The sequence below is a fragment of the Hyperolius riggenbachi genome, chromosome 1, assembly GCF_040937935.1.
Source record: "Hyperolius riggenbachi isolate aHypRig1 chromosome 1, aHypRig1.pri, whole genome shotgun sequence".
Lineage (NCBI taxonomy): Eukaryota > Metazoa > Chordata > Amphibia > Anura > Hyperoliidae > Hyperolius > Hyperolius riggenbachi.
Window position 1 is genome coordinate 446,676,630 of NC_090646.1, and position 17,758 is coordinate 446,694,387.

Consider the following 17,758-nt stretch of genomic DNA (forward strand, 5'->3'; position numbering starts at 1 on the left):
GGTGGGAGACTCTGGCCTTAGGACAACTATTAGTCATGCACTGTACAAAGTTGGCCTTTATGGAAGAGTGGCAAGAAGAAAGGCATTGTTAACAGAAAGCATAAGAAGTCCCGTTTGCAGTTTGCCACAAGCCATGTGGGGGACACAGCAACCATGTGGAAGAAGGTGCTCTGGTCAGATGAGACCAAAATGGAACTTTTTGGCCAAAATGCAAAACGCTATGTGTGGTGGAAAACTAACACTGCACATCACTCTGAACACACCATCCCCACTGTCAAATATGGTGGTGGCAGCATCATGCTCAGGGTTTGCATCTCTTCAGCAGGGACAGGGAAGCTGGTCAGAGTTGATGGGAAGATGGATGGAGCCAAATACAGGGCAAACTTGGAAGAAAACTTCTTGGAGACTGCAAAAGACTTGAGACTGGGGCGGAGGCTCACCATCCAGCAGGACAATGACCCTAAACATAAAGCCAGTGCAACAATGGAATGGTTTAAAACAAAACATATCTATGTGTTAGAATGGCCCAGTCAAAGTCCAAATCTAAATCCAATCGAGAATCTGTGGCAAGATCTGAAAACTGCTGTTCACAAAAGCTGTCCATCTAATCTAATCTGACTGAGCTGGAGCTGTTTTGCAAAGAAGAATGGGCAAGGTTTGCAGTCTCTAGATGTGCAAAGCTGGTAGAGACATACCCTAAAAGACTGGCAGCTGTAATTGCAGCAAAAGGTGGTTCTACAAAGTATTGACTCAGGGGGCTGAATAATTACACACACCCCACTTTGCAGTTATTTATTTGTAAAAAATGTTTGGAATCAAGTATGATTTTCGATCCACCTCTCACATGTACACCACTTTGTATTGGTCTTTTACGTGGAATTCCAATAAAATTGATGCATGTTTGTGGCAGTAATGTGACAAAATGTGGAAAACTTCAAGGGGGCTGAATACTTTTGCAACCCACTGTATGTAGGCTCCCTACTAGAGATGGGATGATAATGTAACGTAGGTAATTTTCTTGTTCTGCAGGAAATGAAGTTCCTTTTTGGCAGAAAAAGAACTTTGCACCGAGCTAATCAGTTTTATAAATTATTTTTTAAAACATTTCAAACTTTTATTGTCAAGAAAAAAAGCATAACAAGAAAGAACATGCATAGTATGCCATGAGACTAGATGTCAGAAAATATGACAGATAACAAGAAATATCATAGCATGTCAAAATATAACATAACTTAGTACAAGTGGCACATCAATAATGTTAGACAGCAGGTCCATAGCTAACCATATTTCCAGTGAGAAAGCTAAAAAGCAAAATTCCATACAAGCTAGGGACCACAGTTTTATTGATTAACTACCTGACAGCTGATTAATCAATCAAGCTGACTTGTACCAATGATTAGGCTTAGTCTGTGTTTCCATTTGTGCCGGAGCATGTGCGGCCAGTGGGAGCTGATGATCCGCCCTGGTTCAGCTGTAGCCTGGGGAAGATGCACTCCCACATATGCTACACGGGGTAACGTATCTGCCTGGCCTGGGATTATTGCTGACTGCACAGAAGTGCAGTCCACTTACTGAATGTGATCCTGCGAATCCGTTGCAGAGTGACAAATGTGAGCGGCTCCTATTTATATAATAGGAGCCGTTCACTGTGGAGCAGAGAACGGACAAAAAATGTCTGTTCCTCTGCTTAAGTAGGAACAGAGCCTTAGTTTACACTGTAGGCTCTAGTCCCTAAACCCTGGTGAGTCTTATAGTCCAAAAAATACAGTATATTTGTACTATAACGCAGGAATAACACTCTGCTGAATAAAACATGTAGGTTATTTTTCATAGTATGAAGAATTGCCATTGCACGTTTTTGCACACTTTATCCAGGACTCACTGTAGAAAGTGCATTTGGATAACGTGGTCCATTACACGGCAGAGATGTGAACATGACTATACAGGTGTAAATGCACCGCGCTAACGTGGCAATCCACCACAAAGTAGCATGCATAATATCCACTCAACCTCAGCCTTTGGAATTCGATCAGTCCAGTGCAGAATTCCTGTTCAGCTTCACCTTCATTGTGCAGCAAAATAAATTACCTAGTCAAATTTCACATCAATACAGACAACTTTTATAAATGTATAGCTTGTGTATATTTGTTCATTATTTTTCTTGGGGAGTGTGTATGATACAGGCACAATTTACTATACACTTCTAACATTTTGAGTGTATTACGTAACTTTAATCATGAGCAAACGCTGACTACATCATTTATACATAATTAATGTAAAAATTAAGCACTTTTTTATTACATTATTTTCACTGGAGTTCCTCTTTAAAGGACGATTTCCTGGAAAACGGCAAAATACATTCACATAAAATGTGCATTCCTCTCACAGTAATATGCACCATAAATTATGTTTTTCCTATGTTGCTTTCACAGTAGATAGTAAAAAGCTGATGGATCTGACAGATTTGGACTAGTCCATCTCCTTATAGAAGATATTATTATCGTAATTCCTTATGAAAGCAGTCCCAGGAAAAGATCTATACAAATCTATACAAAAATGTCAACCAACTTTCCTACTCACACATTATTTTGGCAGTTGGACTGAGCAACTGCAGTTTAACAAGTGCCTTTGTAGATAAATAACTGAGAATCCCTCATGAGGGACTAGTCCGAAACCTGTCAGATCTGTCCGAAATGTACTGCCTACTGTAAGTGATAGCGGCACAGGAAAAAAAAATGAATTCACAGTTCATTTTACTCTGGGAGGAACGTACATTTATCTGTATGTATTTCTTTACATTTTACAATGTTTCCTAATAGTTGTCCTTTAACAAATGTGCTAATGTTGCTATCAATGGTAGCTATAATCAGCAGAAATGAACAAATAAATGCAGCATACCTGGACTGAATTTGATAAATTTGCTGTTTGGTGGCAGTTTGTAACCTCTGAGTGGATCATAGCAGAGTATAGTGAGGGTCACTGAAAGGAAACTCATGCTGGGTTTTTCATTATGAGCATTCATCTCTTATCTACACTCATCTATGTATCTTAATCACTTTATTACTGAGCACTCTTGCAATATGGCTCTCTCATAGCAGTTGTCTGCTGGGATTCTGGTGGCCTGCCTGCCGTTGATGGGTGGACTCTATAGCTACCAGCCATCTGGTCACATGTCACATGATCATTGTGATGAACTAATCACAGCAATCACTTATGCAGGGGGAGAAGGGAAACTGTTGAAAGTTCTTTTCACTCCTCAGAATTCTGTAGCGTGACGAAAGAATTGACTGCTGGCAATAACATCTGTGGTAAAGTGTTCAAATTAAGTAACAATAAAATTGAAATAATACATCAATATTAAATGAATAATGCAGTAACAATAATACACATTTAATACATTTAAAATAAATTACCAATGGTATAATTGTAATCAAGGTAACATAATGCATGCAAACTCTCCTTTTAGCTGCATTCGGACCGAAGCAGTACGAATCTACGTCCAGCAGGTGGTGATGTGGCTCTGACTGTAGATTCTCCTGCTTCAGCACTCCGCATTACCTCCGATCTCGCCGCTCTGCACCCGATGCAATTCGCTCGCTCTGCCATCTATAAGACGGTAGAGCTCTGTGAGCAGATCAGTATCCGCTTTCATTGGCTCCTGACCGTGTGATCACTGTAAGCCAATCACATTGGCTCACATTAATAGATAGCATCCGGAGGCAATGAAAGCGGGTCCTGACCAGCTGACACTGCTCTGCTGTCATAGAGACAGCAGAGAAAGGAGCCTGTGGCGAAGGGACAGCATCGTGACTGGTGAGAGTGGCAAATATGTGCGGCGATTCATTGGGAGGCGGCATTTTATGGTACCAGCAGTCTCTGGTCCTTAAAGCGGACCCAAACCAAACATTTTTTTAATTCAAAATATTTGTTTTTCTTTACATAACATTTCTCTTTCCATAGCTAGGGTTATACAGGTGGCAGCCATTAGCAATTCCTCCTTTGCTGGACACCATCTACTTCACCAGTTTGCCGGATTCTGTCCCGGCAATATGAAAGGAGGGGAGGGGTTCCTCCAATAAATGTAAAATATTTTATATTTGTCATCATGCAGCTGAAAAAATGCTGCTATTTATTATTATAATTTAGAAAATAGATTTTATTTCTGAAATCTTGTATTTTTAATTTGGGTCCACTTTAAGGGGGCACAGACTACTGGTACGGAAATGGTTAAAATAGTTTTTGTCACATCTCCATTGTTTACAAGGAAATAAATACAGTTGTGCACATAATTTTACATACCCTGGCAGAATTTCACATTTTTCACAGATTATGCATAACACAAAAACCTTTCTTTCACTCATGATTAGTGGTTGGCTGAAACCATTTATTGTCACAAAACTGTGTTTATGCCTTTTTAAATCATAATCACTACACAAACTACCCAAATGACCCTGATCAAAAATGTACATACTCCAGTTCTTAAAGAATACCCAAAGTGACATGTGAGACATGTGTATGTACAGTGCCTAGCACACAAATAACTATGCTGTGCTCCTTTTTTTCTTTCTCTGTCTGAAAGATTTAAATATCAGGTATGTAAGTGGCTGACTAAGTCTTCACTGAGACCGAAAGAGACTACAGTGTGACCCTCACTGATAAGAAATTCCAACTATAAAACACTTTCCTAGCAGAAAATGGTTTCTGAGAGCAAGACAGAGATAAAAAGGGGAATTTCTTATCAGTGAGAGTTACACTGTAGTCACTTCCTGTCTAAGTCAGGACTGAGTCAGCCACTTACATACCCGATATTTAACAATTTCAGGCAGAGAAAGAAAAAAAAGGAACACAGCATAGTTATTTGTGTGCTTGGTACTGTACATACACATATCTATCTCATCATGTCACATGTCACTTCAGGTATCCTTTAATGTCAGCCTCCACATCCCTCACTTTAGATGTGCTTTAACTACTTTACAGCCGATCCATGCCAATTGGCGAGGATGCGGTGGCAGCCCCAGGACTGCCTAACGCAGATTGGCGTAAGGTTCTTGGGGCAGAGTTTGCAGGCGATCGTGCGCGCCGATACACACGCATCCCCGCTCTAATGGCCATCTATTTACTCAGTGCAGCGCTGCGATCTAAGGTAGCGCTGTACAGGGGACAGCCGAGTGACACGATCGCGCTGATAGGCTGACGGGGAGGGAGGGAAGAGAAAATAAAAAAAATATATACACTAATTTAATAGGAAATAATTAAAACAAATATTTATAATAAAATAAACAAACATGCTGGGGGCGATCTGACCCCACCAACAGAAAGCTCAGTTGGTGGGGAGAAAAGGGGGTGGGGATCACTTGTGTGCTGAGTTGTGCGGCCCTGCAGTGAGGCCTTAAAGCTGCAGTGGCCCATTTGTTGAAAAATGGCCTGGTCTTTAGGGGGGTTTAACACGGCGGTCTTCAAGTGGTTAAAGAGAAACTTTAACCTAGGCTTGAACTTCATCCCAATCAGTAGCTGATACCCCCTTTCCCACAAGAAATCTTTACCTTTTCTTGAATAGATCATCTGGGAGGTTGTAAAGATAATCATTAGCTGGCTCATTGTGGTTCAAACAACAGGAACATTTATTACGCCATTAAATTATCAATCATTTCTTGTTCTCTGTTCTGTTTTTTAACTTTTAACTTAGCGATGTATTGCTGTATTTTTGCCCCTGACCAGTATTTTTCGGTAAAGTTCCTCTTTAAATGGTCTGCAGGGTAAGCCTTTCAGCAAATTTAAAGACATATCAAGTGCATCTGCATTACCAGATCTAGCAGGGGCTGAACCTATCATAGCCCCCCTGCCCAAATAACACAACATATCAAAGTACACAGACAAAACATGAAGTGTAGTGCAGTACGGAATACAATATGTCCCTCTTATAACCATAGTCTTTCCCCTTCATGCTCCCTTCCATCTATCAGCAGTAAAAGATGAAGAGGGCTGTTGCATTTGCAAATTCTTTTTATTTTCATTTATTTATATCGTTCTCAAACTTACATGTTGCTTTTTTTTCACCAGATAACACCACGTGTCAACCAAGGACGCGTATGGTGCTACAAATGCTGCCATTTGTCTGCATGAGATTTCAGCCGGCAGGCCCTATGGCCAGTAGCATGGAGGCTGAACTACCCGATAAGTGTGCAGTTCAACCTTCCATGGAAAAGGACCCCTAGATAGGTTATCTTAAAGGAAGTAGCAACTGGTTGTGTCTGTCAAAAAAAAAAAGTAGATATCATACTCATCTTATGCCTCACTGGCATCCAACAGTCTCTTCATCTCATGCAGCAATACTTCTACACACCTGGTTGGCAGTGTTGGGTGATGCAGCGGAACTCATTTCTCTCCGTATCACCTGACATCGCAAACAGGTAGGATGTGCAGAAGTATCACTGCTGTGCTTCCTCGTCTTTGCACAGAGAGACCTTGTGCCTCCACTGGTGCCTTGTAACATATGTCAGTAGAGTGCAGATAGATCTGGAAGTGCCATTCACCAGTGTACTCATAACTTGGTTATAAATGTAACTATATTCAATAATCTGCCATCTCTGGAAATCAGTGCTGGCTGCAGAATAAAATGTAGAGATTGTTATTTTGTTTTTGTTTTTTAATATTAAAATGGAAAAAGCTGGTACTGTAATATAATTGAAAGAGACCTTAAAGAGGAACTTCAGCCTAAACAAACATACTGTCATTAAGTTACATTAGTTATGTTAATTAAAATAGATAGGCAATATAATCTCTTACCCACCCTGTTTTAAAAGAACAGGCAAATGTTTGATTTCATGATGGCAGCCATCTTTTTGGTTGTAATGAGGTGACAGGGAGTATGATGCACAGTTCAGTATCATGCTCTGCACAGCATCAGGGAAAAAAGCCCGGGCTTTTTTTCTTTGATGGGTGGAGCTTAGATTAAAATACAGCAAAAAATGATGCTTTGGTAAGAAAAGCAAAGTTCTGATGCTGTGAATCTGTTAAAGAAATACCAAGCCTTTTCAGTTTTGCTGAGTAGATTTTTTCTCCGGAGGTTCACTTTAATGTAAAGCTCTCTGCTTACCGCAACTTTACCGCAATGCCATAGTGTAAAAGGGCCCTCATGGATTGGCGGTTATCAGCAGCAGTAACTCGCCTGTGAGGGCTCGTTTCCACTATCGCGAATCTGCATGCGTCCAACGCATGCAGATCCGCACATGTAATACAAGTGGATGGGCCTGTTTCCACTGTAGCGTTGTTGAGGTGCGTTTTTTTCAGCGTGAAAAAAACGCACAAAAGAGCCAACGATTTCGCCTGCGTCGGGAATCCGTGCGAATCGCCGCTAATGTATTTAATAGTAAAAACGCATGCGTTTGTTACATGCGTTTTTACCCGCGATTTCGCGTGCGATTTCGCACCTTTTTCAATTTTATTTAGCCCTGGCAGTGTCATGGTTAATTTCGCATGGCACCCTGCCATGCGAAATCGCAGGCGAAATCGCGGGTAAAAACGCATGCGGAAACGCATCCGCATGCGTTTTTACAAGCGTCGGAATGCGGCCGAAATCGCGTCGCAACTGTGGAAACAAGCCCTGAATCATTAGAGGTCTAAAACTCTGCTCCCCTCCATTGGCAAGACTGCTGTAGCAATTTTTATCCAGTGTTCCAAAATTCTGAGGCTACCCCCACAGAGTTTGGAACACTTAAGAAAATGCCACAGCGGTTTTGCCAATGGAGGTACCACAGATTTAGACCTCTAATAACTTACAGGCGAGGGGTTGAGTTATTGCCGCCTATCCTTGCAGCTTTGTCACAGAGCTTTTACGTTGATGCTTATTAAAATTACAAGCTTTGTATTCTTTAAGTTAGAAAATGGCTTTCTGTATGTTATATTATTTTTTTAACAAAAGTTTTAACTTTCCTGTAAGTGAGCCATGATCTGTCCTGTGCCACACAACTTAATAACAAGGTTTTACTAGTTTACATTGCCTTCTCACAGCTCTTGTGTTTACTTCTGCAGGTTTCAGTCTGGAAGCTCATGTCTGTGACTGCCCCTCTCCTCTCAGATTATCAGTTGGCCACACTCCACCTTGTGTTCATGCAGAGTAACTGGTGCCTCCTGCATATTTTTTCCTTTCACCCCAGAACATTTTATTTATTTCATGTTTTTTTTTGTTATTCCCTTCCATGACTTTGTTTTCTCCTTTTCTCATTGTTAGTTTTGTGTTTCCATGATAGATGTCAGGAAAACATACTTCATGACTAGATAATTTTTGTTCTGGTGGATTGCTGGGAAAATCCGGTACAACATGCTGGAGGGAGGGAGGGAAGGGATTTTATGGTCCAGCTGTCTGGGAATGTGTTTCATTTATTTTTAACTAAAAAAAAAACAACAAATATTTTTTATGTAAATTTCGGCTTTTATGACATGAAGTGGACAATGCACAAGAACAAGACAAATGTATATTTTGCTAAATGAAAAACTATTTGTAGAACAGAAATTATTTTAATTTTCTCTAAGCTGGTTTGATTTTTTTTTCCTCTGTAAAATATGTAAATATTGCAGACTGTTGACTCTGCCACCTTCGGGTCTTTTCTGGTCCCGGCTCTCCTTTGCCGACTTGGGTCCATACTTTAGCAATATTTTTCTTAAAACCTGAATGACTCCACAGGTTTTTTTATAATTTTTTTTTTCTACAACTGAGTTCTGTCCACTGGAATAAGCTGTGGTGCTGTCAGCGCAGGAGATCGCTGGGCGCCAGCTTCATCCTTGGCACATATTAACTCTTTGAGTGCCACCCTTCTTGCTGTTATGGGGGATGGCATGTGTTTATAAGACCGGAGTACATAGCAGAGGTTTCAGTTCTGAAACCAAAAGAAAAGATGACTGTGATAAGAAGCATTGTCAATGCATTAGCCGTTTAGTTAACGTAATGTGGGCTTATTTAGCAAGGCAAAAGAGCAATTTACAGTAATCCATGGCAATCAGTCAGAAATCACCTCTCATTGTTCTGACTGTGCTAAACTGATGAATAGCGAGCGATGAGCGTGAATTAATTTGTGAAAAGTGAAATCATCTCAGAGTGTGTGTGGGGTGTTCAGACTGTACACAAGTGTAAACTCCCTTCTGATACGTTCCATGCTACTTTCCATCTTTTTACACTTCCACCTTCTAAACTGGAACTTTTACTAGGAAGACAGAAGGATAAGAAGTTGTAGAGCAGCATGGAATGCATTGGGAGGGAAGTGGTGGCCAAGGTGAGTTAACCCTTGTATAAACAGCCCAAACCCCCCAACCCCCGCTGTGAAGGCAGAAGTGTAAGAAGTTGGAAAGCAGCATGGAATACATTGGAAGAGTGGCAGCAGCCAATGTGAGTTAACCCTTGTACAAACAGCCCAAACCCCCCAACCGCCGCTGTTAGGGCGGAAATGTAAGAAGCTGGAGAGCAGCATGGAATGCATTGGAAGGGAGGTGGCAGCCAAGGTACCCCCCAACCCCCTCTGTGAAGGGAGAAGTGTAAGAAGATGGAGAGCAGCATGGCACCCATTGAAAGGGAGATGGCGGCCAAGGTGTGAGTTAACCCTTGCATACATAGCCTGAACTCCGCTACTACCTCTCTAACCCCCCCCTCCCCTCCCCCCCACACACACTGAACACTCGAGGACAATTTTGATTTCACAAAATAATTCTCGCTCATTCCTACTGATCAAAGGTGAAATCTGATTGATTAGAATGTGTAACTGCACTTTGCACATCATCATAGCTGTTTGCACTGCCTCGTTAAAGGAGCCCAGCAGTCTGAAATAGACTTTAATAATTATACATCCCAGTCACATTTGCAGTCAAGTAAAATCACTGCAGTGCTGAGGATATCTAAAGACTTTGGTACATTCCTACTGGAAACAAGATGATTACATTCCAAATCCCTAGTGTGCATCACAGTCTCCTCCAAGAGAAATTGTGTGATGGTACATAAAGAGTTAATTGTGAACGGGAAAGCATTCAATGCTGTATTGCAACAAAGTCAAAGCAATAATGTTTGTTACTGCAACTGGAATTTTTTTTAAGATAGTAAAAAAAAATAAATGCTGAATTTTACTCTTTGTGCTGTTGTTATTTCTATTTAGAAAATTGTTTTCATTTTCACTCATCTTTTTAATGTGTATAAAATGTTTATCTCATTATGTCAAAATAGTGAGAGCACAGTACTTACTGTATATTCCAGCGTATAATACAACTGGGCATGTAAGACGACCCCCCCCCCCCCCGCCCCAACTTTTCCAGTTAAAATATAGAGTTTGGGATATACTCGCCGTATAAGACTACCCCTCTTCTAATGCACACTAAATAAAAATTGAAAAAAAAAATCATAAATTGGTGCTATGTATGAACAGATACTGGTGCTGTACTGTATGTGGTACCCAGTATATAACAGTATATAGGCGATTGACTGGTTGGATTGGTCAACTCTTCCTCTCCCTAAATGGATTGGTCAGCTCTCCCTGTCTCCCTGTTTATTAGAGCGGTATGGAAGAATAGATGTGCCCAAAAAAACGCCTCTTTTCACCCTTCTGCCCAACCCTTGTATCCTATTTAACTCCTTCTCTGCCTCTCAGATCTCGCAATGTGTGCCTGTGCCTCTTAACTACAGTCGTCAGCAGCGAGATCTGAGAGTCGGTAACAGGATAGGCGTATCACCCAGCATCAATGACACCCGGTGTATAAGACGACCCCCTGACTTTTCAGAAGATTTTCAAGGGTTAAAAAGTAGTCATATGCCAGAATATACAGTGCTTACTTCTGGTACTATTGATATATCTCATCACATTGGAGAGCTATGTGTAGAATTCATGAAAAAAATAAGGATCCGAGCAACTCTTAACGGGCCAAATTGATATCAGTAGACGCCTGGGACAGAGCACCTCCAAAATGGGAGCTCTTGTCAGGTGTTTCTTCCTTGCAATGGTTAGTATCTACCAAAAGTGGTCCTAGGTAAAACAACCAGTGAAACAACAACAGGCTCATGGGCACGCAAGGCTCAGTGATTCACATCAGGAGCAAAAGGTATACTATCTGGTCCAATCCCACAGAAGAGCTAATCTGCTGTAGCACAGACTGCTAAACATCTTAGGGATGGTTCACACTGCAAGAGATTTTTAAGCGCTTGTAATTTGAAAGACTCTGGCTAATGCAGGCTAACACACATATTACATTAGCAAGAGTTTTTGAAACCCCTAATGCAGTCCACAGGAGAAAGATGTCTGAAGACACAGTAGCCTGTTGCATGTGGGTCAGCATAGTCACAAACCAGTAAGAGTGCTAACCCTTGTCCACCACAGATAGTGTGTACAATAGCGCTGTGACCAAGAGAAGAATGGAAGCCATGTGTGACCCATGTGTGACCATGGAAGAAGGTGGTCTGGGCTGGTGAATCATTCTCTTTGTCCTCCAGATATCCCAAACCTCAATTTCATTGAGCATCTGTGGGATGTGGGGAAAAAAATGTCACCACTATAAACCCATCTCGCAACTTACAGAGCTTAAAAGACCTGCTGCTAACATCTTAATGAAACACACCTTCAGAGATCTTATGAAGTTTGGGTCAGAGCTGCTTTAGCGGACACACAAACACACACATTAGAACTAAAGATACCTGATCTGAATACTCGTTTTCTCATTCTAGGTACTTAATGCACTTACTGTAAAGCCTGGTACACACATTTAATTTTGACCAATTGTATCACTTCCAAGTAGTATGATAGCTTACCTACACCATCTGTTCATAGTATTCAAAATTTGTTGGCCCGCATACTCCATGGAGGTGGTAAAATAGGCCTTTAATTTATGTGTGTACCAGGATTTAGAGGCAGAGGTTTAGGACAAAATCCTGATGGTGGTTTTCAAAGGAAACCATTAATTTATCTGGATTCAAGTGACAGTGAATACCTACCTTTCTAGCCAATACCAATCTGCACAGTTGATAACTAGAAATGGGGTCCATTACAGCACAGACATGTGAACGTTCTCATACAATTGGATGGGCATGTTCATATTTCTACGTTGAAAGGGGTTACATTACCCTAATGCACTTTTTACTGTGCATTTTTGCTTAAAGGGAGACTTAAGTCTCAAAATGAGTTGAACTTACCTGGGGATTCTTGAGTCCTCTTGTGCCCACAACGTCAGTGCAAATTCCTCCGGCCACCAGCGGCGACCTCCGCAAAGCTAGCTAGTCGCCGCCAGTGGGCAGCCTCCGTATACCTCTTACTTCAGTTCCCCTTGAACCTAATATAAATATATATTTTAAAAAAGGGTCATTCTCTGCATACATTTTTACAAGATATGTAGCTTCCACTGCCAAAAGAGTCTTAAAGGGGAACTAAGCAAAGAGAAATGGTCCGCACTTGTCAATGAAGGTTTCCTTTATTGTTGGACATATCCAAAACATCCGAGGCAAACATCAGATAGCTGACATGTTTCGGACTAACTGTCCTTAATCATAGCTAACAGAGTAATGACCATCTGGACATATAAATAGAATCTGCACAAGATTACCGCCCCCAGGTCCCACCTGCACGGGCGGAGTCACCTGGGCAGGTGCAGAATAAAGACACATATACAAATGTACAAAAATAAAATTACATGAAGTGTAAAATAAAAACTATTTATAAAACAAGGAACAGCGTTCTCGAGTCTAAGACAAGTAAATGAAGGGTATACATGCAGAAAACAAGGAGAGAAAATCAAGTAATAGTGGTGAGATCCCATCTGGCATTTAAGCCATGTGGAATTCTAGTATTGAGTTCAAATATCCACTCGGCTTCTCTCCGCAATAATCTTTTGTGTAGGTCGCCGCCTCTTTTGGACGGCATGATTCTCTCTATACCATGATACGAGAAGTTAGTCATATCCCCCCTGTGGACTTCCCGGAAATGTTTCGCCACATTACTGATGTGAGAGGTATGCCAACCTGCACCCAAATAATGTTCCGCTATCCTCTCTCTCAGGGGCCGGGTGGTGCACCCCACATACTGCAGGGAACAGACCCCACAGGTGATGAGGTACACCACATATCTAGTACCACAGTTGATAAACTGTTTGATATTGAAACTTCGGCCCGTTGAGAGAGAGACAGCGACCTTGGCACTGCCATGTACATGACAATATCTGCAGGTCGGCGTACCACATCTGAAGGAGCCAACAGTTGACAACCACGTTCTACAGGTGGACCCAGAGTTAAATAGACTAGGGGATAACATCTGTCCCAAAGTCGGCGCTCTTCTACTAGAAAACCTGACTCCGTTTTGCAAAACTGATGTAAGACCACTGTCCGCCTGTAAGACCGGAAGGTATCTGGCAACTATATCCACAACTTTCTTGTATTCAGATGAATACATTGTGACAAAGGTGGGCCTAGAGGGTTCTGGTTGGTGGGGTTCTGGAGTATTAACTAGGTCCATTCTAGATCTTCTGGCCACTCTGGATCTACCCCGTTTAATACACCATCCTGGATACCTCCTTTCCTTAAGGCGAGCTTCCACCACATTCAATTCATGTTCTAAATTGCAAATATCGGAACAATTCCGCTTCGCTCTTACAAATTCGCCCACAGGTATGCCACGTATAGTGTGGGCAGGATGGCAACTGTCTGCCCTCAAAACAGTATTGCCACTACACGGCTTCCTGTAGGTGGTGGTCACAATTACGCCCTGAATGGGGTCACCTCTAAGAATCAAATCAAGGTAACTGATGGTGGTCGTTCTCGACAGTGATATGTATAAAAATGAGGCTTTAAGACAATTGGAGGACAGTGATACATATATGGTCTTGAAGACCAATCCCACTGTTGATTTCCAGCAGAAACTATTTAGCCTCTTGTCTTGTGGTGAAAGTATGGGAATACTTGATCATAAAATGTCGGAATATTTGGGGGTTAAATCTCCTGTTGTGCCACCACCTACAGGAAGCCGTGTAGTGGCAATACTGTTTTGAGGGCAGACAGTTGCCATCCTGCCCACACTATACGTGGCATACCTGTGGGCGAATTTGTAAGAGCGAAGCGGAATTGTTCCGATATTTGCAATTTAGAACATGAATTGAATGTGGTGGAAGCTCGCCTTAAGGAAAGGAGGTATCCAGGATGGTGTATTAAACGGGGTAGATCCAGAGTGGCCAGAAGATCTAGAATGGACCTAGTTAATACTCCAGAACCCCACCAACCAGAACCCTCTAGGCCCACCTTTGTCACAATGTATTCATCTGAATACAAGAAAGTTGTGGATATAGTTGCCAGATACCTTCCGGTCTTACAGGCGGACAGTGGTCTTTCATCAGTTTTACAAAACGGAGTCAGGTTTTCTAGTAGAAGAGCGCCGACTTTGGGACAGATGTTATCCCCTAGTCTATTTAACTCTGGGTCCACCTGTAGAACGTGGTTGTCAACTGTTGGCTCCTTCAGATGTGATACGCCGACCTGCAGATATTGTCATGTGCATGGCAGTGCCAAGGTCGCTGTCTCTCTCTCAACGGGCCGAAGTTTCAATATCAAACAGTTTATCTACTGTGGTACTAGATATGTGGTGTACCTCATCACCTGTGGGGTCTGTTCCCTGCAGTATGTGGGGTGCACCACCCGGCCCCTGAGAGAGAGGATAGCGGAACATTATTTGGGTGCAGGTTGGCATACCTCTCACATCAGTAATGTGGCGAAACATTTCCGGGAAGTCCACAGGGGGGATATGACTAACTTCTCGTATCATGGTATAGAGAGAATCATGCCGTTCAAAAGAGGCGGCGACCTACACAAAAGATTATTGCGGAGAGAAGCCGAGTGGATATTTGAACTCAATACTAGAATTCCACATGGCTTAAATGCCAGATGGGATCTCACCACTATTACTTGATTTTCTCTCCTTGTTTTCTGCATATATACCCTTCATTTACTTGTCTTAGACTCGAGAACGCTGTTCCTTGTTTTATAAATAGTTTTTATTTTACACTTCATGTAATTTTATTTTTGTACATTTGTATATGTGTCTTTATTCTGCACCTGCCCAGGTGACTCCGCCCGTGCAGGTGGGACCTGGGGGCGGTAATCTTGTGCAGATTCTATTTATATGTCCAGATGGTCATTACTCTGTTAGCTATGATTAAGGACAGTTAGTCCGAAACATGTCAGCTATCTGATGTTTGCCTCGGATGTTTTGGATATGTCCAACAATAAAGGAAACCTTCATTGACAAGTGCGGACCATTTCTCTTTGCTTATGACTATTGGATTTGCTGACCAGGTCGTGCACTGTCGTGGAGTGTGGTGAGATGTAGCGGTGTTCACCTCATACCTAGTTAAAGGGGAACTGAAGTAAGAGGTATACGGAGGCTGCCATATTTATTTCCTTTTAATCAATACCAGTTGCCTGGCAGCCCTTCTGGTCTATTTCTTTGCAGTAGTATCTGAATAACACCAGAAACAAGCATGCAGCTAGTCTTGTCAGATCTGACTTTAAAGTCTGAAACATCTGATCTGCTGCATGCTTGTTCAGGGGCTATGGCTAATAGTATTAGAGGCAGAGGATCAGCAGGGCTGCCAGGCAACTGGTATTGATTAAAAGGAAATAAATATGGCAGCCTCCGTATACCTCTTAATTCAGTTCCCCTTTCAGTTCACACTATCCAGATTGGAACCATGTAAAGTTGGAATGAATCCATTTTCTGTTTTGGATGCATTTGAAGTCCCTGTTGGGGGGCATCACTCTAGCATATGTACAGGCATTTAGAATTGAATTATTATATTATTTTTAACATCTACTTAGGAGTGACATGATAATTCTGATAACCACCCCCCAAAAAACAGATATATTGAAAATGGACACATGAAGAGTTGCATTATAAAGGACTGGGGCTGTTGAGCATTTCCGAACATCTGCTGACTCCCCACAGGTAATGTAGCTCCCAAGTCACGAGACAACTCGCACCTGGTGTACCTGATAACCACCTGATAACCACGTAATTGCGTTATTAGGTGTTACTGATGTCTCTTTTTAGGACAGAGAAGATAGTTAAATCAGTTCAGCCCATGCTAGATCTGGTAGTACAGGTGCACTTGCGGTGACTTTAAATTTTCTGGCAGGTTTACCCTGCAAACCATTTAGGACAATTTAAGTGTGAGGTATATGGAGGCTACCATGTTTATTTCATTTTAACCAATGCCAGTTGTCTGGCAGTCCTGCTGATTATTCTGGTATAAGTAGTGTGAGTTACACACCTGCAGCAAGCATGCAGCTAATCTTGTCAGAAACATCTGATCTGCATCATCATGCTCAATCAGGGTCTACAGCTAAAAGTATTAGAGGCAGAAAAGCCAGTCAACCTGCATCAAGTTTGACTGCTTTTGCCACATGCTTTTCAGGTGTGTGATTCAGACACCACTAATGCATCTGATGCATGAAAGATTAGCAGGATGCCAGGCAACTGGTATTGTTTCGAAGGAAATCAATATGACAATCTCCATTTTGGTGTAACTTCAGTTGTCCTTTAAATAGCCAGTTGCTGCTTGGTAGTGAGCACTTGCCATCCTTTGAGTTTGTATTTTGGGGCAGAGTTGTGGGTGGATATCCTAGTGGTGAAGACACTTGGAGGGCTGCCTGCACTGAGTTGTGAGCTCTTGGGCCCCTGCCTGTATAGCTACCCACATTTGGAAGCTTGGAGCAGGGCCGGATTACAGGCAAGGCAACAAAGGCAGTTGCCTGGGGCCCTGGTGGGACAAGGGGTCTGGCTGTAGTATCTAGTCTTGACAATCGATTTATAACTGAGCAATGCTGCTGCAGCTATAGTATGTAATGCTTTGAGTCAATGTCAGACTAGCACTTCATAAATAACCATTAACTTGTTTGCACAAAAACCTGATGAAGGTACGATTTCCCCATGTCTAAACACTGCTGGCTCTCTCTCTTGCTAACTCTGGTGGACTTCTTGGTGGCTGGAGAGCTGCCTGTGAACCGGCATCAGATGTAATTACTATCGCTTATGCATTGGGTGGCTATGGGATCTTGATGGCTGTAGATGTTGCCTGTAGTAGGTTTTCCTCACCATCATGCCCTATTTTACTAAGAGCCCAAATGCATCTGGCAAGGGAGCAGAACACCACAGCGGGAACACAAGTGCCAAATGCTGATCTGGATCCTGGCAATCACTTAGGGCAAACTGTGCTCAGGAGGGTGACCGTCGTGGTGGGCATTGGAGAGAGCACTCTTAGGCCTCGTTCACATCATACACGCTTCCGTGCGCATTTGGAAGCGCATATGTCGTGGTGACATGCAAGAACGGCAGAAGGGCATAGACAGCCCTTCTGCCATTCACATCATACACGCTGCGCAGCAATACGATGCACTATGATGCGCTTGCGTACTGCTGCATGCATTTTGCCGGCAAGCGCAGATCTGACACATTCACTGTAATGCATGGGATCAGCAGCGCAGCGGGTAGCGGCGCAGATGGCGTGCAATCGTACGTGTTGCATCCCGATTGCACGTCCATCTGCGCTAGTTAGATGTAAACGAGGCCTTATGGAAAGGGGTAGATCTTTAACCTTCTGCCGCCCGCGTCACGCCAGTGGGCGTGGCGGCAGCCCCAGGACCGCCTAACGCCAATTAGCGTAAAGTCCTGGGGCTCTGTTTAGCATGAGATCGCGCGCATGGTGCGCGCGCATCTCATGTTCGGAGGGCGGAGCTCCGCCCCGCCTTCAGTCT

At 42.5% G+C, this 17,758-nt stretch overlaps 1 protein-coding gene across 5 annotated transcripts in view; it reads left to right on the top strand.

The window, feature by feature from the left end:
- MSI1 (musashi RNA binding protein 1) overlaps positions 1-10,110 on the top strand; it is a 59,752-nt gene extending 49,642 nt beyond the window's left edge. For all 5 annotated transcript variants that reach the window (XM_068238705.1, XM_068238701.1, XM_068238702.1 and 2 more), the window contains one exon: positions 8,032-10,110. The gene's annotated coding sequence lies outside the window, so the exon portion shown is untranslated. The remainder of the gene's footprint in view (positions 1-8,031) is intronic.
- The last annotated feature ends 7,648 nt before the right edge of the window (positions 10,111-17,758 follow it).